This window comes from Corvus hawaiiensis, chromosome 26 (assembly GCF_020740725.1).
Source record: "Corvus hawaiiensis isolate bCorHaw1 chromosome 26, bCorHaw1.pri.cur, whole genome shotgun sequence".
In the NCBI taxonomy this organism is placed as follows: Eukaryota; Metazoa; Chordata; class Aves; order Passeriformes; family Corvidae; genus Corvus; species Corvus hawaiiensis.
The window spans coordinates 5,726,862-5,754,131 of NC_063238.1; the positions used below are offsets into that span (position 1 = coordinate 5,726,862).

Here is a 27,270-nt window from a genome sequence, read left to right on the forward strand (position 1 = left end):
TTCAGCCACCTGCTTCACCATATCACCAGGTCTGGAATCTCCTTTTTGCTCGTCTATGATGCTAAAAGTTCAAGTGTCCACAATTACTGGCTTGCCTTGTCTTCCACGCAGCCTTTCCTTTGGTGGTGGTGTGCTTTTCTGAACTCTTTTGGTATCAGAAACATCACAATCTCTCCTCCTTTGGGAGAATCCTATGTAGTTCCACTGAGGAAGACCTTAGCCAACCCATATCTACTACATGGTGTAATCCTATCAGTCTCCCAAGTATCACCCCTTTAACATTTGGATGTATCTCATACACACACCTTTTTATGGCCAGATTCTCAGCTCTTTTCACCACTTCCTTTTTGTGTATTACTAATTTCAACACTCCTGAAACGCTACAGTACTTACTCAGCCAGCTGACCACTGTTTTATTCTTTCCACCCTTAACTATTCTCTTCAGTTTTGTTTTTATTTCATCTCTTTGAATCTTAAAAATCTCTTTATCAGTTCTGTTTTTGCTGTATCTAACTACCATAGAACTGTTTCTGCCTGTAATGAATTGTGAATGAAATTTGGGTAGGAGGCAAAGTGCTCAAGAACAATTCGCTCAGTGGTTTGCTGGCTTTGTTTGGTTTTGTTTCTTTTACAGAAAGAGACCTGTGTTTCTTTGTCTGCCAGATATTTATTGTGCCATCATTGTGTTATGGTGTGATAGAAAATGAAACCTGCTGGGGTTTATTTCATGCACTTCCCTGTAAACTTCCTTCATGTTTGGCAAACTTGCTTTGCATGTGGAAAGCTGAACTGTAACCTCTTTGAAACTAGATCACCTTTCTAATTTTTCCTCTGAATTATTGAATATGCTCCATAGAAAAGTTTGTAATACTCAACATTATTTCCTGATCGCCCTATAATTAAAAAAAAATAAATTACTTCCTGAGTGTTATAATTCAGACATAGTGGAAGTTTGAAGAGGTGATGGCCCTTAGATGTTTCTGGAAATTACTGGACTATTGAATGTACCAAGGTCATCGCAGGTTTCAGGTTTAATAGGTTAATATGATTCATGAAAGAGTCTCATTTTAAAGTAGATATTTATGCTAGTGTAGAGAAATTTCCTCTGTGTGTAATTTTAATATTACTGCTAAATCTCTATAACCATGAAATCTTAAGTGAAAAACCTATGCAGTGCAGGGCATGTGACTCCTTGTACAGTTGAGCCAACTGTTGACTGTCCTGAACAGCTGACTTCAAACCAGTGGTGCCTGGTTTTCAGATCTAATGCCCACATTAATCAGTCCTTCCAGTGGAGCCATTCTTTTTCTGTATGTTCTAATCTTCCTTTCTCTGGTGTCCCTTTGTAGAAACTCCTTGAAGAAAATTTCCACTTTCATTTTGTGTCTCCTGTGAACTTCTTCCTCACTGTATCCTGTGAACTTCTTCTTGTGTGTCCTGCCAGCTCCTGCAAAGATGTAATGATGCAATCCTTTATTTGTTTAGGACGTGTAGCAACCACAGTAAAAGGTACACACCAAGATATTTGATGCATAATAAAATGACACCTTAATTTGATTTATTACCAAGAAAAATAGGACAACTATAATAAGGAAGTCCTGGGCTTTCATATTTGGGCAATTACACATATGTGAAATGGAGCAGGAACGATTGTCATCCCGCTGTGTTCAGTCTTACCTAACCTCACTACAGTTCCAGTTGTTGATGACCATCTCTCAAGGCGTGTCAGATTTAGAGTTGAATAGACATCAGAGATGGGAAGGCTCAAAAATAGAATATGAACCGGAGCGCACTATAGGAAGAAGTCAAAAGGCCGCCTTAGATTTTAAACAGTCAGTGTGTTGCCTCATACAGATAAGATAATTTTGTATCATCAGTAGATATAGATTTTTTTACCTCATGAATTTCCCAATTTTGTCTATGTCTGTTCAGGTTTTGCTTTGTCTATTTTGCAACACTTAAAAGCACAGTTGCAGGTCAAAACTAAAATGGACACCATCTTTGTGGGATGTTATTTTCCAGTATTCCATGTTAGTTTCAAATATTTCTTTTAATCATAAATAATCGTAATCATATTTTTTTATGAAAAGAAAATATACATTGTTCGTGCTCTACGGAGTAGTTTGCATAGGTAAAATGCAAACTCATTAGGCTTATGATTAAGTTTACAGCTCACAATAACACCATCCATGAGCTCTTAAATGAGAAAAACAGGGCCAACACTGCATCAAAGACTCATGAGAGATAAACTGTATTAATTTTTCTGAACATGATGGTCACATGACAGAAGAGAGGAATGCATACAGAAGGATGAAGAAGAAGTGGATGATCTTGTGATTTAAAAAGCTTGGCCATTAGCTCAATAATCCTGCGGGTTTCACCACAGAAAAATGTGGTGAAATTGTCAAAATTGTTTTGTAACGTCTCATGCTCTTTTAGAATGTGCAATTCAATAACATTCTGATCCCTGAAAATCAGAGTGAGGAATCAAGGTACATGCTAATGCAACCTTAGCTCTTCCTCATTGAACAGGTGATAATCACTTGGAGCTGCCTGATGGTGTCCCCATTTTTAGATGATGCTGAGTTGGGGGGTTAGGGGATTAGCTGGAACAGCTTGAGAAAGCTGTTAATTAGACATGAATTAGACATTCACCCTTCAGTACAGGATGGAGGATGAAAGCTCTCTTCTGGACCTTCTCCAAGAGATGATCACAAAGTTGATTAGAAGGAGGGAACACCTGTCCTGTGAGGTAAGGCTGAGAGAGTTGGGGTTGTTCAGCCTGGAGAAGAGAAGGTTCCAGGGAGACTTACTGCAGTCTTTGAATATTTAAGTAGCGCTTGTAAAATAGATGGGGACAAACTTCTTAGCAGGGCCTGTTATGATAGAACAGAGTGCAAAAATTTTAAACTGAAGGAGGGTACATTCAGAGTAGATATAAGGAAGAAATTTTTTACAATGAGGATGGTATAACACTGAAACATGTTGCCCAGAGAGCTGGCGGATGCCCAGTCTCTGGAAACATTCAGGTAGGACTGGGCTCTGAGAACCTGATCTAGGTGAAGATGTCCCTGCTCATTGCAGGGGAGTTGGACTAGGTGATTTTTAAATGCCCCTTCCAACCCAAATTGTTTTATGATTCTACAATCCATCTCATTTATATGATCAAAAGAAGACAAGAGAGATTCCCAAGATTCCCTAAGCAATCCAGAACGGCCAGAGTCAAGTTTTATACCACGTACCAGGTGGATTCCCGTGTTCTTGTCAGGGCTGCTGATGTACAGGGCAGAGTGTGTTGTAGGGGTCCATGGTAGGCCTATGAAAGGATAATTTTGTGTAAGAGTTGTGTGGCTGAGAACAAAATAACAGTTTATACAATTTAACAGGGTTAATTCTGGGCACAAGACTAAAAGTTTGAGTGCACAGCTGTATGGGATGCTTTGGTTTAATATGTTGCATATAAACATGTGCTTAGATTTAGGAATGAGGTGGAATCATTATCAGAGCCTCAATTCTAGAACAGTATAATGTTCACATGCAAAATATATTATTGTTAATTAGATGCTCAAAGAGAGCAGAATTTAAGTGATTTTGGTGTGTATCTTAACTCGTTTTTGCTTATCTTCAGAAGTCTGAGTGACAATGAACATGGTGCATGCTTGGTGTGTGATCCTATTCTTATCCTTCCTCTTCCTGTACGCCACTCTATAGGAGAAGAGGGCTACTGATCATACTTCAAAATAGCTAAAATATGTTTGGCTCAGGAAGAGAAACAAAAACATTTGTTTTAACTGCCAGATCCCTACAGCATATTGGGGACATCCTTCTCCTTTTCGCTTATCTGCTCACCTTTCCCCCAAATAGACCATCTTCATGCCAGGCAGCCTTCCCAGCTCACCCTCTTTAATTCTTGTTGAAGACTTGAAGGTGGCAATGCAAGTATGTAAAAAGCTGGTGCTTTCCATCTCACATTTTCTGTTGCTGGACACACCATAGACATCAGTTTAGTTTGGGGTTCAGTAGTTCTGGGTTACCTGAGGTATCCCATGTGCCTGGAAGCGCCTCTTTGTAATGGTGTGATTAGCTTCATTATTTTTCTTTGAGAAGGAAAGGGTGAGACTCTTCTTATATTCAGCCTAGTGAGTTTATACCAAGATCTGATTGAACCAGTGAACGCATTGCAGCAGTTAAATCCCTGTGTTGATCAGGATAGATCAGTGCCTTGGGTGGAAGATGAGCCCAGGTCATTGACTCCTCAGTAGTTTATGCACAGCACTGGTATGTTAACAAAGAGCTTGTGACTGCTATAGTCACCCAAGTCATGTATAACCACATGGTTAAAAGAAATAAGAGGTCAAGACTTTCTGGCAGCAGCTTCTGGAAGGAGCAGAGCTGAGATCTGTGATTTGCTTGTAAGAGCTTTATTTGTCTGTAGTGAAGAGACTTAATTAAATCTCATGAAAGTGGAATGTGCTGCAGTTTTGCCCTTCCCAGTCTGAGGGTTAAATTTGCATTTCCTTCAGTGTCTCTCCAGCTAACATGAAAATAACTTCCATGTGTCACTTCTCTCCTCAAAAATAGTTGGAGTTCCTTCTAAATTATGTTTGGTATTCAGAATATACCCCCAAACTACAATTATCCCCCAGCACTTGAATGTAGTTTTAATTTCTTTATTTCAGTGTATTCTTGAGAGCTGCAAGACATACTCTGTTTATTCTTCTTGTGCTAAAAACAGCAGTATGCCAATGTACAGCCATTGTCTTAAACTCCCAACACCTTTCTGAACTTTAGTTTTAATAGGCTCTTTCATGTTTCTGTTAATAGACAAAGAAATGAGGAGTGAGGTCAAGTTCCTTTGTGGGAAGCACAGTGAAACTTGGTTTTTAGTATGGGAAGCACAGTGAAACTTGGTTTTTAGTATGTGTTGAGACCCCAGGACCCTCGTCTCATGAGCCTGGTTTCTGACTACAATGACACGCTACTAACCAAGGTGTTTCTGCCAGTGATATCATCAGGAATATTTGGCAGAATGACATAGAAGTTACATTTCCATACTTTTTGTGAAGAGTTGTAGGAGAGAGGAGAGTTGAACTGAGAGAAGTGTAGGAAGAATTGAGTCATTGCCTGTTCAGAGGCAGCCAACGCTTGGCCAGTCCTCCAGTGCTGTCTGAACAGGGTGCTCTCAGTCCCCTGCCAAACCGGCAGGAGCTATGTATGGAGAGGAGACTGAGCTATAGAGAGGAGACTGAGCTATGGAGAGGAGACATTAAGGTTGTGCACCAAATAGCCTCAGCTATGTATGCAGGGGTGGACTGAAGGTGTGGCAGGGTCCTGCCTTGATGGAGAAGAATTGGAAGAGTTGGGAAGGGATATGAGGGAGTGGACAGGGGTGCTATGATGGTGTTGCTGGGGACATGTAGGGTGTTGTGCAGGGCCCATTAGTAGTGCAGCCCATGGAACACATTGGGACCTCTGATTTCCATTCAGAGAAAGAGGTGAGAAGAAAACGAGGGTGGCAGAGAACAGTTCTATTTTCTTTTGTGATGAAGTGGGATTTCAGTGAAGGGTGCAAGATCACATTTAGGAGCAATAATATAGCTTTGCAGGCTCTTTCACCAAGAATGTTTTTGTTTCTTTGAAGATGAGATTACTAGATGTGACAGAGCTGTCTGTCTCCATGGTAGCAAAGCAGGCTATGGAGGGGACAAATGCGAAGCCAAGTTTTCATTTTGGCTAATGTTGTTTTCTCAAGGTTTGTCAACACTAGGACACTTTGGAATGTTAAAATGAAATAAGTTACTGCACATATGCTAAGTTGCACTAAACTTCTATGTGGATGCTCTCAGTCATTGTAACTTAGGTAACCATATCTTAGCCTACTAAAAAACGAAAACTACCCTTCTTCTAACTTAAAATGTAATAAAGCCTTGCTTACATACATCATCTGGGTAATTTGTCTTGACCGGACATTTTCCTTATTTCCCCATGTGGGCGAAGCCTTAAGTGAAGACAGTACATTGTTGCACATTGTTGGGCAACAAAGGTCACAGGCTTAGCTGAGGGTGGTGTTAGGGTATGATAGGACCAGATATCAACTTCTCCTTAGGAAGCCCTTGTTAACACAAATATAAAAATATCTTCTTCTTCTTCTTGATGCAGACAGGCACATCTATTATAGGACATTTCAATCTGCCTTTTTGAAAAAGTTTATAGTGAGGCAATTCCGGAAATATTTGGAGGCTTCATATTTCCTTGATCCCCGCCAAATTGGTTTCAGGCCTCATTATGGTAGGGAAACTATAAGACTGTCTGTCTGATTAGCTTACTGGCAATAGTCAAAGACTGAGTTTACACATCAATTATCTACAAAAATCAGGTCCAAAAATTTGGGGACATCCATGGTAGACAAATATACTTAATTGACAAATATTTTTCACAAATGTATGGGCACTTCTTTCAGTGTAGGAAGTCACAGTGAAAATGTCAACTGGTCTTGTCTGCAGGCTGTATTACATGATGTTTAACAAGGCACACTGAATACAGAATCTTGTAAAATTATAGAAGTGACCCCACTAACTGGCGGAGCTCAGTATTTCTTATTTTGTGATGATGGGTAGATACATGAATTTCAATATGTCTTAAATACAATAAATAAGATCATTAAGATCTTCAATCAAGTTACGAATTCATTTCACACTTTTCATATCAGAAAAACTTCCCTTGGCTTGTAAGGGCATTCCCACAGGATGACAGATTTAGGTGACACCCGTGCTCATAGTCGGGTACTGACTGATTCCCGGAAGTCAATTATGTTCTGAAGGTGGAGATGTGGGAGAACCACAAGAATCAGCGACAGTTCTTTGAAAGATCCAGTGCTGAAGATTCCAAGGATCTTCTGTATTTTTCAGCCCGTATGTCTGTCTGGACCTGGAGAATATTCATATTCTCTAAAGAAAATGTTTCGCTAAGCCCCGAGGAAAATAAGGGATAAACCCAGGAGATTCCAACTAAGATAAAATTGTTGCAATGAAAGAAGCAAGGCAGAATCACTGAAAGAAGAATAAAGAAATAGATTATACACTGAGGCCACCTACTGGGTATTGTTGAATTAGCAGAACAAATGGTAAAAAAACTGGCGAGTCGGTTGGCAAGAGTCCAAAACAAAACAGGAAAACCATCTTGCTCTTAAAAACAAAAATAAACAAACAAACCAACACAGAAAAAAGGGGGGGGAGTGGGAAAGGAGGGGAAGACCAATGAAAAAAACCCCAACAACACCACCCCTAAAAAACCCCCAAACAAACACCCCCCCCGCCCCCCCCAAAAACAAACAAAAAAACCCAAACCAAAACCAAGCCAAAACCCAAGAAAAAAAATACATAACATCAGTATTTTGGAAGCTCTGAATCTTTGTCTCTCGAAGAAGTTTAAGAAAAAGAAACTTCCCTTCCCTTCCCTTCCCTCCCCTTCCCTTCCCTTCCCTTCCCTTCCCTTCCCTTCCCTTCCCTTCCCTTCCCTTCCCTTCCCTTCCCTTCCCTTCCCTTCCCTTCCCTTCCCTTCCCTTCCCTTCCCTTCCCTTCCCTTCCCTTCCCTTCCCTTCCCTTCCCTTCCCTTCCCTTCCCTTCCCTTCCCTTCCCTTCCCTTCCCTTCCCTTCCCTTCCCTTCCCTCCTAGCTGTCATCTGTCTTCATCTTTCTCTTTTGTAAAATCAAAGCAGGCTGTCATAAAGGAACTGGAAGACCACTTGTAAAGCTATTAATTCTGGTGCTTTAAACTAGTCCCATTCAAACCAAATAGTAGAGGATATCTATGATGATATGGTAGAAAAAGTGCAGTTTTATCTCTTGAAGTATGATATTAGAAATTATGACTAACCGTTAAATACTCATATTATTCCTTTTAACCTATTCATTACAACGAACTTAGTATCTGGATTTGTTAATAGCAATGCAAGGCAAAGTTGCTTTGAGAAGAAGGTGGCAGTAAAATTGGCATTGCTAGTGCTTCTTAGGCTTTGTAAAAAGACATTGCTCTTATCTAATTCTGTTAAAAGGAAGTTTGTTTCTCCAATTTAGTATTTTTTCTTTGGCTTTAAGATACCACTGTTTGTGAGCAAATTCATCAGTCCAGGAAAGTCTTTGCACCTTAAAAATATCTGTGCAGTCAAGGGAGTATGAACAACTGTAACACTTTCAGCACTGCCTTCAGCAGGACTTTGTATAGGTGTGGCCTGGCAGTAAGACTGAAAGATTTGTGCAAGCTGAAGGTTCTTGATGTTTGATCTTTTCTGCCTCTTCACTTGTAAAAATCTGTCTAAGAAGTGAACTGGTTTTGGAAGATGGAATGCTGCCAGCAGAAGATACCTATCTTTTAGGCACTTCTTCATTCATTTTCCTTTCCACAGCCCTTCCCTCTGTTGGTATGGAAAAGTGTGAATGACTAAAGAATGTATAGAAATTTGGCCACTGATTTCAGTGCAAAATTCACAGTGCAACATAATCTAAGCAGAAAACTTTTTCCACCACCTGTATCAATACAATCTGTAGCAATTAATTGTCATAAATGTCTTATGATAAAGCCAGATTTTAAAGGAACTGGGAGTGTCAGAGATGGGCTTTGGTGTGTCAGAGGGTGAAGCAGAAGCAGGCAATGCTATGTAGGTTTTGAGAAAAATGGTTTTGAGTGCAATGAAAAGGAGGTTAACTTTCAGGCTGGCCCATTGCTGAATACATCAAGACAATGTGGGTGATAGAATTCAGAAAAGAAATAGAACTGAACTTTGTGGAAGATAAGAAATTCCAGCCTTCCTGACAGGGTTGGCCGAGGCCCACCTGGTGAGATTGCTGCAGGTCATGGCACTGGAGGGAGCACAGTGCATCCCCTTCTTTCAGCCTTTATGCAGAGCTCAGTCAGACAGGAAAAACTTAATTCAGCAGCAGGGCTTTCCATCCAGTAGGACAGGGCAAGAGACTATCTGGTTTTCCAGTAAAAACCTGGACAGTATTGGTCCCACTTGTTATGATTTCTGCTTCTGGTTGTTTTGTAACTGAATAGAAATGAAGAATACAGAGCTCAAGAGCTTATTTCACAACTAAAATAGAACAACACAGGTATGTTACAGACATGGCTATATTGATGGGGAGAAGCCTGAATAAAACACATACTGTCTGGACAAATGATAAGGGAGACACTCCATTTTCCACCCAGAGTATCAGAGCAGTGTCCTGTGCTTCCTGATGCTGAAACACCAGAATCAGGGAAAAGCTATGTCAAGGCTGAAAGTCTGCTGTGTGGTTTTCCAGGCATTTCACTGCAGATTTATGGTCAGTAAACTTGGCTTCTGAATTGCAGGGATGTATTCAATTTTTTTCCTGGCTTCAGTATATTGCTGATCTTTTGTGCACTATTTTTTCTTCAGAAAAGTTTCCAGTTCCAAGTGAATGGATTGTGGATTTAAGTTCTTCTGTTTTCTTCCCTGCTGAAAACAATATGTCTTTGGTCTGCAAAGAGCAAGTCTAGCTTTCATCATATGTGTTACTTGGTATTTTCTGGAACCAGTTATCGGTGTGGTAATATTGTCACAGCCTCATACAGTATAATCAAAAATACTCATAGTATCAATGAGTGGCTTTTGTCTTTCTGAATTAGGTGAAGCATACATTGTCATGTCAGGGAACAGCTATCTGATATCTCATAAGGAGACTAGACATTTGTACAGTTTGAGAATATCCCACTTCACACAGCTTATGTGGTAAATTCATTCTTTGTTTAAAAATACAGAAGTAGAACTGGATTAATATATTCCATGGAAAATCTTCAGAACCTTGGGAACTACACCTTGAAACTGCAAGTAGTATTGGATGAAAGTAGTGCAGACACTTATGCAGGAAGGTTTACCATCTAAAATATCTTAAATTTGTAGGTAAAAACTCCAATCATGGCAATTTTCTTCTACTTTTAGTGTTTGTATTTGATTCATTGTATCTCAAAATTATTCATGTTTTAGTTGAGAGATAATTTTCAGCACTGAAATATAGCATTTGCATGTCAAATATGAAGCCTTTTCATGAAATAATATTTTGTTTTGTCTAATAGGCTTTGATCTCACCTGTAATGTGTTGGCTCTGATATGCAGTCAGTTTTGCAAAAAAAATAAAGTGTTGATGGAATCAAAAGCTTTTTCCTGATATGAACTTCTCAAAATGTACTTAGCAAAAATAAACTTTTACTTACTTAGAATTATCCTTTTCCCTCATGCCATTGGCATAAATATTTTTTCATAAAACTAGTATTTATTAGGCCAACTTTCATGCATAAACCACAGAAACTCATTCCAAAACAGGTTATGCATTTAAAAGGCGAATGTTGAGGTTGAAGTATTGTTTTCTTAATTTAAAGAAGAATCCCATGCAAAAGCAAATTCTCATTGATTTATAACACACATTATAATAATGTGTATTTTTGTATTAACCATCTTAAAATTCTTACAGGAATACTAGAATAGAAATAATACTGTTAAACATGTCTGATGTTATTCTACCTTGCCATGCACTCTGGTGTGCATACATATGTGGCCTAAAATAGCACATGAATGATCATACCTTCCCAAGAAAATAAAATTAATAGGTTCTGGTTTTAATGACACTGTTGAAGATCACTGCCGGATCCCATTCATTGTTTGAATATGTGGTGGAAAAAGCAACCTGTCCATTTTTATGGACACAAAGACATGATCCTCTATCAGCAAGGGGATACTTAAAGGTTGAGTAGCAGTCCTGTTGCAAATGACCTGGGTGTTACATAGGACAAACAGGAGTCAAATTTGGACCAAGACTGTGTTCTGGTGCACAATAAAGCCAATTGCATAGTGATCTACACTGGGAGGAGCATTGCCAGCAAATTGTGGGAAGTTATTTTGCTCATCTAATAATAAGGTGCAATAACCACAAGACTGTGGCCTGGGATGTTCCGGATGGACACTAGAGAAAACTTCTTTATTACACTGATAGTGCAGCACTAGAGAGTGAGTCCAGGGAGATGGAGAAATCTCTTTCCAGTTTTCAAACAGACAAAGCCCTGGTTGACCCTGTAGTGCTGTGTGGAAAGTTGGGTTAGAAACCCCCAGAGACTCCTTCCAGTTGATGTGCCTATGATTCTGTGATAAGTCTTGTGAAAAAGAAAATTCTGCCTGCCTGTAATGAAAGCTGGCAAAGTTCAGCTGTGCTTAGTACAGCCCATGAGTATTTTTCATGTGATTTAGGAATTATTCCAAACACAATGACATCATTCACATGGCTCTGGATTGTACAGTGGTTACACAGAATCTCTGCTATCATTCTTTGGCTGTCGATATATGTCTATATGGCACAAATTTATAACAGAAGTATCTATGATACCCCCACAGTCCTCATCCCAGGTTATTTGTGGATGTGTGCTCCATAAGAATAGAAAGCACCTTTGTACTGTGAGTTTTTTAAAAAGTTCTGCAGCAAGTGGCCCATGAGTCACAAGAAGGAAGTGATCAGACACCGCAGGCTTCCCTGTCTCCCTTGGGACTGTAAGAAGATTCATCATATCCTTGGTTTTCATCTTCATCCATCAGTGTCTGTCATCTGTATTAGTTAAGAAAACAGCATCAGAGCCTGACCACTGTCCCATGTTTATCTATACTGTGGCATTATTAGTGGGTTTTGTCCTTATCAGTCAGCCCTCTCCTAAGCAGTCCATGGTCTTGGTTTTGAGGACAGTACAGGCCAGGGATCATTCACTGAGGCCAACCCATTTTTAAGAGGAGAATTCAGGTTTGTAGACTTCAGTGACTAGACATCCTACTTATTATTTGTTGCAACACAAACATGTTGAAGATTTTTTCTGTCTGTAAGGAGTCGAATAAGAGACTGAGGTTTCTCAGGTGTCTCACTAGACATAAAGAAGATTCAATCAGTGGCAAACATCGAAGTGTTGCTAGTAGATTCAAGTACCATAAAAACTGCTCTTCTAGTGTCTAAAATTATTTAAGAGCTTGCAGCTGTTCTTCTGATGAAAAGAAACTGTAATGATTTACACATTTGTATCTACAGTGGATTTCATTGCTAGTACCATTTGATGTTTCCCAGATGTTTTAGTACAGATTCTCTATTCACTGTTTTCATGCCACCCTTGATTTCTTGACCTCTTATATTCTCAGCTGTCTACTCACCAGGTTTATTAACCCTAATCTATTTTACCTCTTTCTTATAGGAAGACCACTTTGTGGTTCAAAATTACCCTTGCTAGGCTTCTCTCTACCTTTTCATTTCTGCTACGCCCTTTCAGTCATGGTCTTGGTATTCATAATACATAATTGATTTTACCCAGTGGCATAATGACATTTTTTGTCTTTTTCAGTATTTATTTCCTAATAATTCATAGCATTTTCCTGAGTTTTTATTAGAAACTCTTTATTCGACAATGGTATCTGATATTTGTGTTGATATTTTTTATATAATCACATATTACATCTATCAAATATCACACTCTAGTACTAATAGTGAAGTTGGGCTCATAATTAGATTTGTTTGCAAAGTTAGGATTGTGTTTTCATGTGTCATTTTACATTTGTTTACATAAAAGTGATTTCCTCTGGTATTTTTTTACTTAGTCACTCAATCCCCTGAGGCTTTTCTGTGGTTCATTTTCAGGCCTCATGATGCTGAATAACTGCATCAGGAGCACACCATGTCTCCTGAGTCACACCTTTTTGTGGTCATTTCGGATATGATGAACACTTTGAATCAGAACACCATGTAGTTTGTGGCAGTTGACATTTATTCCTTTTTTTTTTTGAACAACTGTTATAGTACAAGGGGTTTTCCTGCTACCCCTTGTCAGTGTAATTTTTTAGATCTTGTCAAATATCTTTTTGAATCTGTATACACTATGTTAATTTTTTCCCTTGTCTGCAGGTTTCTTGATTACTTCAGAGATAGATCTGTGAGGCAATTGTAGTAGCTTTCCTAAAGTATATTAAATTCTACCTTTATTCTGTATTTCTGGTGTCAATCGTTTGCAGAAAACAGATAATTGCCTCCACTAAGTAAAGATAGAGATACATTGAATAATATGAATGGAAATGGACACCTGAAACCATGCAGAAAAAAAAGATATTTCTGGAATATATAATTAATTTGGTTTGTTTGCACTGCTTTAATGATCTTCTGACAGAATTGCAACAATGTATACATTGCACATCTACCATTCACAATTTCCTCAGTCAAGAAATATTGCTGATGGAAGTTATATTTTACCATCAAAAATTTCCCAAATACTTATGCAGAGGCAACTACCCATTAGAAAAGAGATGATATTACTTTTTCCTACTCCATTGCAATGAAGATGTGCAAGCAGTACTACAGAAAATCTGTTTTGACCAAGCACTAGTTTGTTCTGTGCTGTGAATAAGAAAGTAAAGGACTGGCATGGCTGGAAAAGAATTAGAAAAACAAAATACTGACAGACTCATTGTATTTAAATACTAAACCTTCAGTCTTCATTATGATCAGTTAACTTAAGAAAATTAAATGTCAGGCATTACAGAGCTCAGGCATGGACAACATCTCAGTCCCCAGTGAGTTCCCACAAGCAAGTACTTATTCTACAGAAGAAATAGGGTCACTTGATCTCAGGTCTGGACACTGACCTTCAGAGCCATTGACCTTGAGTGGCTGAATGTCACTAACATGAAGAGAAAGGATTACTTAGAGAGAACTAGAATGTTCACACCCTCCCACATCCTTTCCATATTCAGGGCACTTGAGATGGTCAGCCATGGAAATGAGTTGTTTCCTCTGAAAGGGAAGGATGCTGAAGAATGTATTAAGTTGCTCTGAGTCCTTTCTGCAGGCTTGCACGGATGAATAATTGCTAGATATTATCGGGCTGCTCACATGTGGTGTTCAAGAAAGATGCCTCTTGGATCTTTTTTATTATCAAGTGAAACTCATCAGGTAGCATAAACTCAAGTACTAGAAAAAGGTAAATGAGACACTTCTCTGTTACTTACTCCGTACAACCATGCTGCTGTTTCTGCCCTGTCGGCTCTGTACTTGGACAAAGTTAGCCCAAGGATGAAAAACATCTGCGTGAAACTGAACCCATGCAAGAATCATGATGTGAGGAAAGCCGTTCTGAAGAGTGCAGTCTACTTTGGAGTTAGTTGTTGCACATCTGTAATTGATCAGCTGAATGTATAATTTAGAAGTCCTTTTCCATTCCTTGATTGTGCTAAGTTTGGACATAGCATTACTCATGAGTAATGCTTTCTATAAGCTTTGATTGGCTAGAAGACCCCATCCCATGCTGGCAGACAATGACATGTTACTCGGTTATTCATGCTTCACTTGCTTCCTGGCTGGACTACAAGAGTCTGATGTGTTTGGTCACCAGGCTTTCAGCACTTAGAACAATTCACCTACAATAACAAGCCCTCAGCCATGCTGTTTACTTTGAGTGCATTATCAGACCTGTCCTCAGCTGTCTACAATCTCTCCCCACAAGAAGATGGCTCTTCTCATCGCAGTGGGTTTTTTCCACAATGGCAAAAAACTGTATAGAGCTTAGTGTTGACAACTGCACTCATCTGTCCATGAAGACCATTCCATTTTGTCTCTATCTCCACCTCAGTAGGGTGTCATAAATGCTGTCAAAAAAGTTGTCTGTCTAGGAAACAGAATGTTTTTGGAGACCACTCTAAGATAGTGAAATGAATATCCTGGGATACAAGGACAGTCACTAACCTGACCTTCTGTTCAAAGTTCAAGGCACATTTATTTGTCTTCTAGCAAAAACACTGAGGCAACATAATTGTTTATAATCAAACCAACTCTACCAAACAGACGAGACTTCACTGCCCAAGCATCTTCCCTTGGGAAGAAGAGGAGAGAACAAACAGCATGCAGCAAGCTGGAAGTCATGCTGCTTAATGTATTTTGGAATGACTTTCCAGTGCCATGCTAGTTCCATATAAAGAGTTCCATATAAAGAACTCTTGCAGAACTGAACAGAAAGTTGCTCACAGCCTAGTTCCCATGCTGTAAGCTTTTTTTGGTGCAACCTTGATTCCTGCTTCTTTGGGGAACATGTAAATGGCACTGAAGAAGTAAACACACCTTTTTCTTCTAATGCATTTGTTTTTGCTACTTGAACATTTGCAATACTGTCATAGGATGTAACGTGCAAAGTTGGCATTTTTCTCTTATCGAAGTTTTTGTGACTGAGGCCCAAACCCTGCAAAAACACCCCAGTTCTCTGTGCTCAGCTGCAGACTTGTAACCCCCTGAACTCCAGCTTTTACTTCCTCTACCAGCTGCCAAATTTTTTGTTAAGCTTACATCTTTCCTATCCATGACGAGAGCTCTTAGGCAGACTTAACAAACACATAAACCCACAAACTAAAAAAGTGATTATCATACTGATAGGAAAGTGCAAAACCAAATACTAGTAGAGCAATAAAACTAAATGAAGGTAGTCCCCATGTGTTTGTGTTCTGCCTTTATGAGGACTCATCTTCCTTCATCTTCTACCTCTTGAAAATTCAGCAGAAACCTTAAAATACTTAACACTTCAATTGCAAGACATTTTAGTGACAAATAGAGTTATGTGCACTCAAAAGAAATACTTGCAGTGGAACCAACATCTTGGAAACCCTGTGAAAGAGATTCCTGTCAAAGTTTCAGGGAAGACATAAGAGTAAATTAATTTCCATGTCTCATTTTCCATAATATATAATTAAGTATGAACTTTTTTTAGAGGCCATATATAATTTTCACCACTGCAGACAGTGCCATGAAAACACCAATTATAATTGACAACACATTTTCTCTAAAAACATATATATTTAAGTCTAACCACTGTTAATTAAATCTTATTTTGATTGTGATTCCTTGTTAATTCCAGAGTCACCACTGAATCTTTCTTCACACTTTTTTATACTTTGTATGTTCTTGTCCTTTCCCAGCAGGTCTCATTATGAAGGCTGCAGTTGCCTGATGTGCTTGGAGCTAGTATTCCATACTGACCCAATCCACAGTGTTTGCATGCCATCTTGGCTTCCCAGCCTCTTCAGGTGTGGCACTAATTTTGGGATGGAGAAGCTGTGTGTTAGCAAAAGGCAGGTACATCTGAAAAGATGCTTGCTGCCTTTCACAGAGGTGAGATTTTGCTTTTGCAAGGACCGTTTTCTCCAAACATCCACTGCTACAGTTTTCAGAAATCAATAAAATACCGAGAAACTGAAAATATATTTCAGAAGTTATCTGGGATACTGGTTCTTTATTCTGGGGTGAACTGTGCATTGCATTGGGATTGTGTTCAGTTACTTTTATGCATCGAGAATACCCTGTGAGAGGAATTATCATTCTCTGTATTGAAATGTGAATTCAGTGTGTGTGTTATTTGACCATGTGCATAAATTTGTACATATCTGTACACAATGGTACAGAATTTCCAGCTGAATGCCATAATGCAAGGAATTATTTTTGTGATTTACTTGTACCACACTGTCATTTAAGAAAGTACAAGTAATTAGAAAAAAAGAGACATATTTAGAATACTCATTCAAAATAAAAAGCATATGACTAAAGCCAGGAAACTTGAAGGCAATTAATTTTTTTTGGAGGATGTGTTTTGGTTTTTTTTTTAATTTGTTTTACACGTAAATCCATTGAGAAAAGTAGTTTCTGGAGAGGAAAGAAATTAGACCTGCTCCATAGCAGCATATCACTTTAAAAAAAAAAAAAATTCCTCATTTAATTATAATCTTGTTTAGATTCAAATATTTTCATGGCCTATTGTTTGAAGGCAGTTATCTAACACTCTCACAGCCACATATATCATCAAATAGAAGGTTAGAAATTACAAACAACAAATTCCTGACTATTTACTGACAAATAAAGCATAGTGTACAGAGTTTACTGCAGATATTGATGAAAAATAATCTTGTGTGAAAGTACTTCCTTTACTGTTTTATGTGCAATGTGCAAATATATACTAAAATAACTTTTCTTTTACCATTTTATAAGAAAGAGATGATTGCCCAGCCAGATTTATTGTGAAAATCAATGTGTTATGTGCTTTTTAAAAAATAATGAACAGAGCTGTATGTGTGAAAGAATAAAGAGCAATTTTCACAGCTTCCTTTTGTTTAAACAGATATTGAGAATAGCATCCTGAAAAATCTTCAGTGTCATACAGAAAATATGACCTAAAGAAAGATTAAATATAAGTAATTTATTAATTCTGCAAGTGAGTAAAGAAGAAGTTTTAGTCACTATTAGCCATGTTTTAAAGCTGTCTAGTTTCAGTCTTTCCTTTTCTGAACAATGATGTTATTTAGGCAGTTGAAAATCCCGAAGTAATTCAAAAGAAATATTGTTTTCCTTGGTGGCAAATACAGACTTCTTCTTAGCCCAAGAAACTGTTGAAGTCACCTACTTCTTCCTCATCCCTAGTAAACCAATCTAAAATGAATGTGGTTAAGTCATGGTCCACAGTATTTCTTTATGTCTCTGGGGTTTTTTTATTAATTTTATATTTGCAAAGTTGCTCAAGAGGCAACAAAAGTAGAAGAATCCATATGGCCAAGAGCATGGAGTAAATGCAATAGTAGAAATTGCTAAATTGCTAGCATTTAATATCTTCAGAGCCATTTTCTTTCATCATTTCTCTTTCATCACGTGAACCTTCAGCAAACTGAGTAATTTCATTCAATGAAAGATTGTGAGGTAAATGAATGATGTGAGCATCAGTTTTGGAAGTGCCAAACTGAGGAGACATTTCTAGTTGTGCCTGAAAATATTGTATGTTGCCCCCCACTAGTGATATCTGAAAACCCCTCATAATATCTACACCCCTGCCCCCCATTAAATTCACAACATCTATGTTTATATATAGTTATTGCAACACGTTGTTTAGCTATTACTGTGATCCCATCTTGCACTTATATCTCTGACACTGTTCTTCATGATCTGGCTGACCTTCTCAGGCTGCAGATGAAGAAGGACCCTTACTTCAATTGTCCTTTGTAGTTGAGAGAACAGTTGGTAAGAGAGGCTTCAGAAACTGGGAATTGTTGATCCCTCCTGCAGAGGGCATTTTGCCAGAGCATTCTGCTTTAGACTAATGGAAATTCTTGGACTAAATATATGCATGCATAGGACTGGAAAAATATATCCGAAGCATGTGTCTCTGTAGGAATCCAATTCGTCTAAAGCATAAAATCTGAAAACACTTTTTCTTTGTGACTCAGGTTGAAAATAACCATGAACATGACAGTCTATTTTATTGCACAGTTTTACCAAGTTTGTATTTGCTAATCGATATTTGGCAAAGAGAAGAAAGAGACCATAAAGAGGAAAGACACATCCTTAAGTGCTTAAGGAAGGATGTGCATGAGTTTTTCCACTTGAACTTTAAGCCTGATCTTTCTGATGGCATACTCTACATCTAAAGTAGAAAATGAAAATGTGCACCTGATAAAATAAGAAATAGGGATTTTAAAAAAGTGTAAAGTTTCACTTTCGGCTTTCCTTATTTTAAAGCAAATTATTTCAGTATCGATTCTCCAGTCTCACAGTTACCTCTCAATAAAATCTGTAAGAACAGCTGCAGACATTGTGAGATTTTAACAATGAATAAATAACACTTCTTCCAGAGCCTGGTGAAATTTATAGGACTTTTTCCCACAGTAACTGACTTGTTCAAATGTACTAACTCATGCTATGTATAAATATTCAGGGTTCTGTGCCTGTAAATGCGTACCTAATCGGGGCCAGCTGAAGGCAACTGCAGTTTCCTGCAGCAGTATGGACACTTTTCTGGGAAGGCAGACCTAATTCACACACTCACATGCACAAAGAGGGCTCAAAATCTCAGTGGTACTTCAGACTGCTTACCTGCCTTCAGTCTCTTTTTCTTGGTCTTTTCACTGGCTGCAAGGGGAATACATGCCAGCAATTCTGGTTACAGTTCTAGCAAATTCATTAAATACAATGTGTTAAAAGCTGAAGCTCATGGCTGATGAGCTGTGCTGCAGAACAAACCTTATCAACATTTCTTGGAATATCATCTGTCTAGGTAACTAAAAAGGATGCCAGCATTTCTGGGAAAGTAACTTTTTTTCTTTCTTGTGCCATGTTACGCTTCAGGAGCTATAACATACTGTGAAATACTTGTGCTTTCCAATGGAAACTGAAGTAAAAGCATGAACAATTACAATGTCATTTGATGGGGTGTTCAAACTGAATCTAAACTTGATGGGGAGAAAGCACTTATTCTTCAAAACTGAAGCATATAGGGAGCATACAAAGATTTTATCACGTATGTGTGTAGCCATGCAGTGTGTATCTGTGCCTCAGAGACTTGCAGATTATCTGTAGGGTCACTCTGGTTTGGATATGCCAGTAAAACATATCCACATGATGTGCAGGCTTTGCAGAGCCAGCAAGTGAGAGAGCCTGTGGGTTTTACACAGTTTCTTACACAGTTTGTCTGCACTAGAACAAACTTTTTTTCATGTTTGTGAAGATATTTGCTGAGTACCTGTTCTCCATGGGGAGTTTCATCTACTTCATGAAAAGGAGGAACTAAGCCTTCCTGGGTGCCAGACCTGGATGACAGGGACATCACTCTTTTTTGACACTACTCTTCATCCTGGATGTCCTCATGTTTACGGCAAGTGAAAAACCTCCATTAAGGACATCTCAGCCATGTAATGCCAAAGAAAATCTTCATTGGAGTGTGAATGAGGGCAACTGTCTCCTGCAGTAACCTGCAAATACATGAGTTTTCATTGTAAATTAGGCCAGTGATTTATTTGCCTCTTTATCATGGCCTGGAGGACACAATTTCTACTACATGCTCATAACTGCATCTTCACTACTCTTAGCATAGCCAATGTCCAGGGAGCTGTGGCTCTCCATCCCCAATTCTTTGGAATTCTTCAGTGTTCATCCTTCTCTTTCTCCATAAACATTGGGCAACATCATTGGCTTCTGTTATTTCATGTTACCAAGGGTTTCCAAATTTCGTGCTGTCTCATGTCTAGTCTTTTGGATCCAACAGTCTTCTGCACATCTCTTTTAAAACAGCTTGCTGTACTTCCATAAAAATTTGCTGCAAGAATTTCACTCTTGTGCCCTGTCTTTTCTGGTTGCCAGGCTTTCAATTATTAAGGTATTATAAGTGCTCTTGTCAAAAACCATAAAGTAGTGCCTCTGGCATATGAATGACTACAAGACGTTTTAGAAGGTGTATATGGATTTTCCCATACACAGAAAAATTTTCTAGAGAAAAAGAAAAAAAATTACTTTCCGTTCAAAACCATGACAATTTGTCTTAACTTCGAAATGTTCATGGCAAAATATTGCTTTCAATATACAGATACTGTTATTCAGTAGAGGGCATTCCTGTGTGCACAAAGCTTATATGGCACAGTACAGTCAGGCAAGATCATCTGGATTTAGGATGTTCTGCTTTTATAACAGTGGTATGTGGGTCTGTTTCCTTCATGTTTCTTTCTCGATGTACAATTCTATTGTATCACTGACAGGTGAACTTCTCATTCTGGGAGCTTGTGAAGGCCGGGCTAGAAGAAGGGAGTGAAAAGAAGGACTGACCCCACAGAATGCTCTCGCCGTAAAAAAACCACACCCCCAGTGTGAGAGTGAAATATAAATCGCCACCATCTGGAAAAAGGTAAAAGATTAAGCCCAAGCGCTCTTCTGCCTTTCAAGTTATGCCGACAGGATTCGAGGAGTAAGTGAAGAGTCTGTGAAATTGCCTCTTTGAGATGCAGGACGGAGCAGCCGATGCTCCGCCCTCGCCGGCGGGTTCCCATCGGGTGGCGACTTCGGTCCCCCCCCGGCAGCGCAGCCTTTGTCCCGCCTGCCGCCCTCTGCTCTCTCGGGACCAGCCCTCTTCTTCCTCCAGGGAATCAGTGTTGCCGCCGGGGGCTGTGCTCTTATGGTTCGGCAAGCTTCTAAGGTTTTTCCTCTTCTTTCCAAACAGTTGATGCGTATTAAGAATGATATGTTAGAGAAAAAAAAAAAAAAAAGATGAAGTGCTTATGTGGTGTTTCATCAGTAGGTGAAGTTCCTGGTGCAGATAATGCCAGTTTAACAGAATTAAATAGCCATGAGTATACCACGAAGGCGTGGGTCCATAGTACAAAGTGACCCCCGGTGCTGAAGGCCGGGAGGGCTGGGGCGGCAGCCTGGGCACGGAGGCGCACAGGGCAGGTCACCCCCAGCCCAGGCGGCGAGGGGGAGATGCCGGGGCTGCCGGGAGCCCCGCAGTGCCCGGTGCCGCCTGCGGGCCGCTGCAAGCCCGCCGGGCGCGGGCCACGGGCGGGCACCCGCTCTGGGGCGTCCCGGCCCCGCTAGGAACGGGAGGACGGGGCAGGTTTAGGACAGGTTTAATTTTGTGTAGAACTGTCGTCTCTCCTGCCCTCCGTAATTTCGGGAGCAGCTGATGAGCTGAAGGAAAATACAGCGAGAACTGTACTGTATGGGAGAGAAACCAGGGACAAGAGGAAACGGCCGCAAGTTGTGCCAGTGGAGGTTTAGACCGTAGATTAGGAAAAAATTCTTCTCTGAAGTAGTCAAGCTTCCCAGAGAAGTGGTGGAATCACCATCTGCCTGGAGGTATTTAAAAGACATGTACATGTGGCACTTGGGGACGTTGTTTAGTGGTGGACTTGGCAGTGCTGGGTTAACAGTTGGACTCAATGATCTTATAGGTCTTTTCCAACATGAAGTAATCTATGTGTGTGTGATGGGAGTTACTGCCAATGCCATTGTGCCAGGATGTGCTCTGAAGATTCATGTACCTGTTGGTACCTAAAACTGAGTTATGTCTGTGTCCCAGTGCCAGGCTCACAGGGACCATGACACCTTTCCCCCTTGCCTATGTACCTCTCTTTCAGAGTTGTAATGGGTCATTTGGTTTCTCTTTTCTCCTATAATCTGGCCATAGTGCAGTTCACCATCCCCACAGAGTCACGCCTTCTGTGAATTAACCTGAAAATGTTGACCAGTTTTCATTTGGGGAAAAAAACGAAACTGAGGATTGCCTCAGTTTAGTTGGAGCTAACTAGTACATCTGCACGGGGGATGCCTGGGACACAAAGGTACCAAATGAAGAAAAGAGCAAAATGAATGATTAAAATGTCCTTAATATGCTTAATATCATCAGATGACATCTTGTGTTACTTTGTCCTCTATTCCAGATCAGTAACAAATGCATGAAATGAGCACAGCCCACAGCACAGGTTTCTCTGGGGTTTCCCAAACAGCCCACCTCCACTCTGGAAATCAACACTCTTCCTAGTTGTCCCTCCCTTTTAAGCCTACCTTGTTTACCTATACAAGAGCCTTAATTTTCTGTTATATAGCATCTTAGTTTTCAGATGTGAAACCCAGCATTTCTAATTAACATAAAATCTTATGAGATGCCCTGGAAATTTGTGTCATAATTAAGAGATTAAAAAAATCAGAATTTGAACTCAAACTTTATGTCTACATCAGTGCGTTTCACAACAAAGTTTCCTTTCTGAAGCTGTGATTAAGAAAGGCAAACCTTTTAGCCAAGACCACATTCACTAAAGCTGCTTTAGAAATGGGAAGTACTCATTCCTAACCTCAGTAGCATTTTGGAAGATAATATCCTCTAGAGCATAAAAACCTTTCACTCCACATTGATCTCCATGGGGAATGAGTGATGTGAAGTAGATTTTACCAGAAGAAGGTTTTTACCTAAAACACTTATTTTAACACCTATTGCTAATTCAATAGTTGTAGGGAAGATATCTGTTGTTTCAATTGCCTGCTGCACTTGGCTCAAAATCCATTGTTAACAGCTTGCCCAATCGGTACAAATTTAGTAGTTAAAAATAATTGCTAATCTATGCAGTGAAGAAAGAAAGAATAATTCAACATATCAACAGCAATGTGATGTTTTGGCATTATGTATAGTTGTAGTATATACATAATTTTTAATATCAGTTTAAACTTGGATATAAATTTGCTATATCCTTCCCATTGGTTTTATGATGCATATTATATGTCCAAATATCTGAGCTGACATCACTAAGAACACATTTACCCCATTTTTAAACAATTAAATGGACATCTCAGGATAGGAAATCCATCCAAACTTCCTCATCTACTGGTGGAAATAAATTGCTGCTCTCAGAAAGCAATCAGGCAATGAAATGAGTAGTTTGGATCTGCCACCTCACCTCCAGACAAGTAAAATTAAATGCGATGGATCACTTACTTACTGCTGCACGATCATTCAGGTGAGCGAATACATTTTAGCTTAAATGAGGAAGTGCTGCACAGTTCAATCATCATTTTAAAGTGTGCTGCAATTCTATGTGATGTACTTTGAATTTAAACAAGCACCATCAGGTGTATTCCTTCTGCTGTTTAGGCTCTGGAGGGCCCTTACATGATAGTTGGTGATGAAAAGGAAGATGTTCATATATGCAAGCAAAGCAAACAACATCATGTTATTAAGAAGTGAAAATTAGGAAAGATTAAAATATATTTAATTAGCATTGTTTATTCCATGGGGTTTTTTGTGAGGAGAAATAGGACATCTAGAAAAATGCTGTAAATGCACTTAAAATTTATTAATTAGATCTGTTTCACAATGATTGGTAAAAAAAGAAAAAAAAGAAGACCAACTCCCTCTGTATTTTGCCCACTTTTGGTTCAGTCAGAGAATTTTAATGACAAGGAAGATAGCTTTGCTGCCTTTCTCAGTATTGTGAAGCACTATTTTTCCAAGGAATTGTCCTTGCTTCCAAGCACTAGCCTGTCCTGTTTGTGCTAAGAATGGTGGCAGCCAACTTTGAACGCACTTTTTCTTCGTCTGAGTCACCTACTCTTTCTTTGGTTCCTTTTTATTCAGGATGGGAAAAGTAAACGGTGGACCAGCAATAAGCTAGGCATTTATCAGACTTGTAGGAAGAGTTTTGGCTTAAATGGATTTGTGTATTACTAGTGAAATAGCCATTTTTCAACAGAATAGTTCTGCCAAGCATTGCATTGTTTGGAGATACATTGTTATCCAATACCTTTCTGATATTGTTTATCAAAACGACTGCAAACTTCTGTGTTTTTTTCCCTCACATTTGTGTGGAATCAGGAGGTTGATGGTATCACAGATGTAATTTATTCTGCCAATATCTACTCAGGATAAATCCCCTTTCTCCCAAATTGTTGGCTCTTTCTACCAAAGCTGTGACTCATGTCAGTAATTCCTTGCTGTACTTTGCTTAGAAGCATATTCCAGGGAAGCAAACAAAAATGCTCTCCCACACCTGAGAGTTTGCACTGATTTGGCAAAGGTGCTAAAAATATTTTTCCACTCAGCTTTCTATTTTGTTGCTTTTCATTGCTCTTGTTGTGAGTTACAGTTTTAGGCCAAGCGGTTAGTTCTGACTGTGACAGGCTGAAATAAATATATCTGGAGACAAGTATTCCTTATAAGAAAGAGTCTTTGAAGTCTTTGTCTCTCGTAAATGGGCATCATTTACAAGCCATGAGAGTTTGAAAATGGATTTTTTCATTTTTGCTGTCAGTGGAATATTGTTTGGCTGTTAGATTGTAGCAACATTTAGGTGCCAGACAGCAAAGCTGATGAGAAGTGTGGTAGAAGAGCCAAGTGAAGGCAGAGTGTGCTGGGTCTTTATGCTGTAGCTCTGGTGAACACCACAAGCAGAGCTTTACCCTTGCTGTGCCACCCAGGCAGAAGGCAGCAGCAAGGCTGAGAGTCTGTGAGAATCCAACACTGTCCTGGTTCCTAGACCAGGAAACCACAATAACCCTGAAACCACAATATACCAAGCACTGCTGCTGCTCATACACATTTGATTAAACATAAAGGACAAAACCAGAAGTTTCCTGCTCCTTTTTCTTTCTTGGTACCCTTTGGAAGCTCCAAGTCTCAGCCAGACAAAGGGAAAAGCTTCAATTTTTACAGCTAGTTCAGATCTTTGACCAAAGCAGCTAATATGTTTTATGGGCAAGCTTAAAGTGAAGTAGGTTCCAAGCTATTTATTACAGACACAGCTTAAGTGTTTTTTACAACTTCCTGGTTGAATTAGAGAAAGATTACAGACCTGTTTGTTTAATCCCCTTTCCCAAATGTCACAATTTAATAAACATGATTTTGGAAGATTTAGTCCTTTAATGAATAACAACACATAAGCAAGAAATCCTGTCCTTGCTTTGTGGCCTTCCTCCTTACCCCTGCAGCCCTGTTGGTAGGCAAGCATTCCTTACACATAATTTTCTCCAGATAACCTAAGTTCCTCTTTTTGCTTTCTCTGTCAGTGACCTAGAGCACTAGGGTAGTTCCAGCTGTGTCTCAGTTTAAGGCAAACTGCCTTTCAATCAATCTGAAGTTCTGATTATATTTTTTGGGGGAAATAAGGATGATAAAAAAGCTTCAAGGAAGATTCCCAGTGACCAAACTGTCTCTGAGACAATTTTAAAGTTGCCTATGAAAATACTAAGGATATTTTTCTAATAAGAAAGCAAAGAAACCAGAAGCAAAAAGCTGGAAACATAAAAATACTAGGAGAAAAAATAGGCTCATGCACTTAAGAATTAAACATGTACAACATCTCTCTTGCATGCAGTACCAGCTAATGTTAAATGCTTCTTTTTTTGTATTTCCCCAGAAAGGGGACATTTCCTATTAATAGTACAAGAGCAGCACAATACTGCAAGTGTAGTATCATCAAAATCTTCTAATAGCAGCCTGCTGCACTTCCCTTTTAGATATTTTATCAGGTTATGTTAAGAAGTATCTGAATGCATCTGTGTTGCAATAGTATTGAAGGAGCTATTTTAAAGGTATTTTGCATGCGGAATACAAATCACTAAAACTAGTTGTTATCATTAACGTCACTAGATATAATGCCATCTCCAAGATGGAAACACCTCTCATTTCCAGAGCATACGTGATGAGAATTTATCCCAACAATGCATCCGTTGCCATTATGTGTGGTTGAAGTAATTTAGGTTTTCCATTGTGGCATGTGTAGCATAATTCTCAAATTATGGGGGTTGTTCCTTATGTAGGAATTCTGTCTGCTCCCTCTTGTTCCTTTCATAAAGATGTGGTATTTATTTTCCTGATTCTTACTTTAGTTATTGCAGTGGCTTCTAACTTCCGTGTAAAAGTATGTTCCTTCTTTGGAAAGAAGACTGTAAAAATGCAAATGGGAGGAAATAATTGATTAGAAAGTCATTGTAAAATCTTTGCAAAACAGGGAATCAGCTGCCATGAAATTATATATTAAAGAATTATGTATATGTAGCGGGTTGAGTTTGAAACCGGGCGGAAACACCAATTAAATGTAGTGGTTTTGATTCAAAATATTCATTACTTACTTATTTTCCTTCTGTGAGATAAGAATTAGGAGAAAAACAAAGCAGGCCACAAACCTTAAACAGTTGCAGTACAATGAAAGAGCTTTATTACTAACAGAATTAAAAGTAAAGAGAAAACAACAAAGCAAAATTAAAGTAAATTCCCCCCCCCCCCCTCTTTCCAGCACTTCTCTCCTTTTATCCAGCTCACACAAGGGATAACAGAACATGGGATGTTAGTCAGTGTTGTAGTTCTTGAAAAGTCTCTCTCTTATGCTTAAGGAAAAAAGGGTTTTCCTTCAGTTGCACGTGGTTCCCAAACTGCCACCAATAGCAGACCCGCCCGGAAACAAACAGTCTGCTATGTGTAGACATCTCTCCCATGAAGAATTTCACAGTTCTTTCACACTACAGAACATGGGCCATCACATGGGGTTATTCATCTTTTTAAGGATAAGTTATTTTGGCCTGCACACAGAGGCTTTTCTTCGCCACAAGTCTCTAACAGCCTCTCACTGCTTCTATATAGCCTGGCATAGGCACTCTTCACAAACTTCATAGGCACACGTTGATTCTCCACCCCCCCCCCCATGTTCTTCAAATGGATTAAAGAGACAAACAGTTTGTGGTATTACAGCTTCTTACCACGGCATGCAAGAAGGTTTCTTTTAAGCTGCGCGCCAGAATCGCGGCACCGCCCTCTTTTCTCCTGTCGCCATGCTCAGCTCCGTCCCACGTGACTCACTTCTCTTTCTCTCTGACTCTGAAGCCGCCATGTTGAAGAGTGTTCTTGTTCGGGCTTTACGGTGGGGAAAGCCTCGCTCCCTCTGTGCTGCTGGCTGCGTGGTGTC

The 27,270-nt window shown here is 39.3% G+C and overlaps 1 long non-coding RNA gene across 1 annotated transcript; it reads left to right on the forward strand.

The window, feature by feature from the left end:
* Nucleotides 1-15,867: 15,867 nt before the first annotated feature.
* LOC125317221 lies at nucleotides 15,868-22,535 on the forward strand. Its single transcript, XR_007199979.1, has 3 exons — nucleotides 15,868-16,186; nucleotides 20,584-20,729; nucleotides 22,261-22,535. It is a non-coding gene; the product is annotated as an uncharacterized LOC125317221 (long non-coding RNA).
* The last annotated feature ends 4,735 nt before the right edge of the window (nucleotides 22,536-27,270 follow it).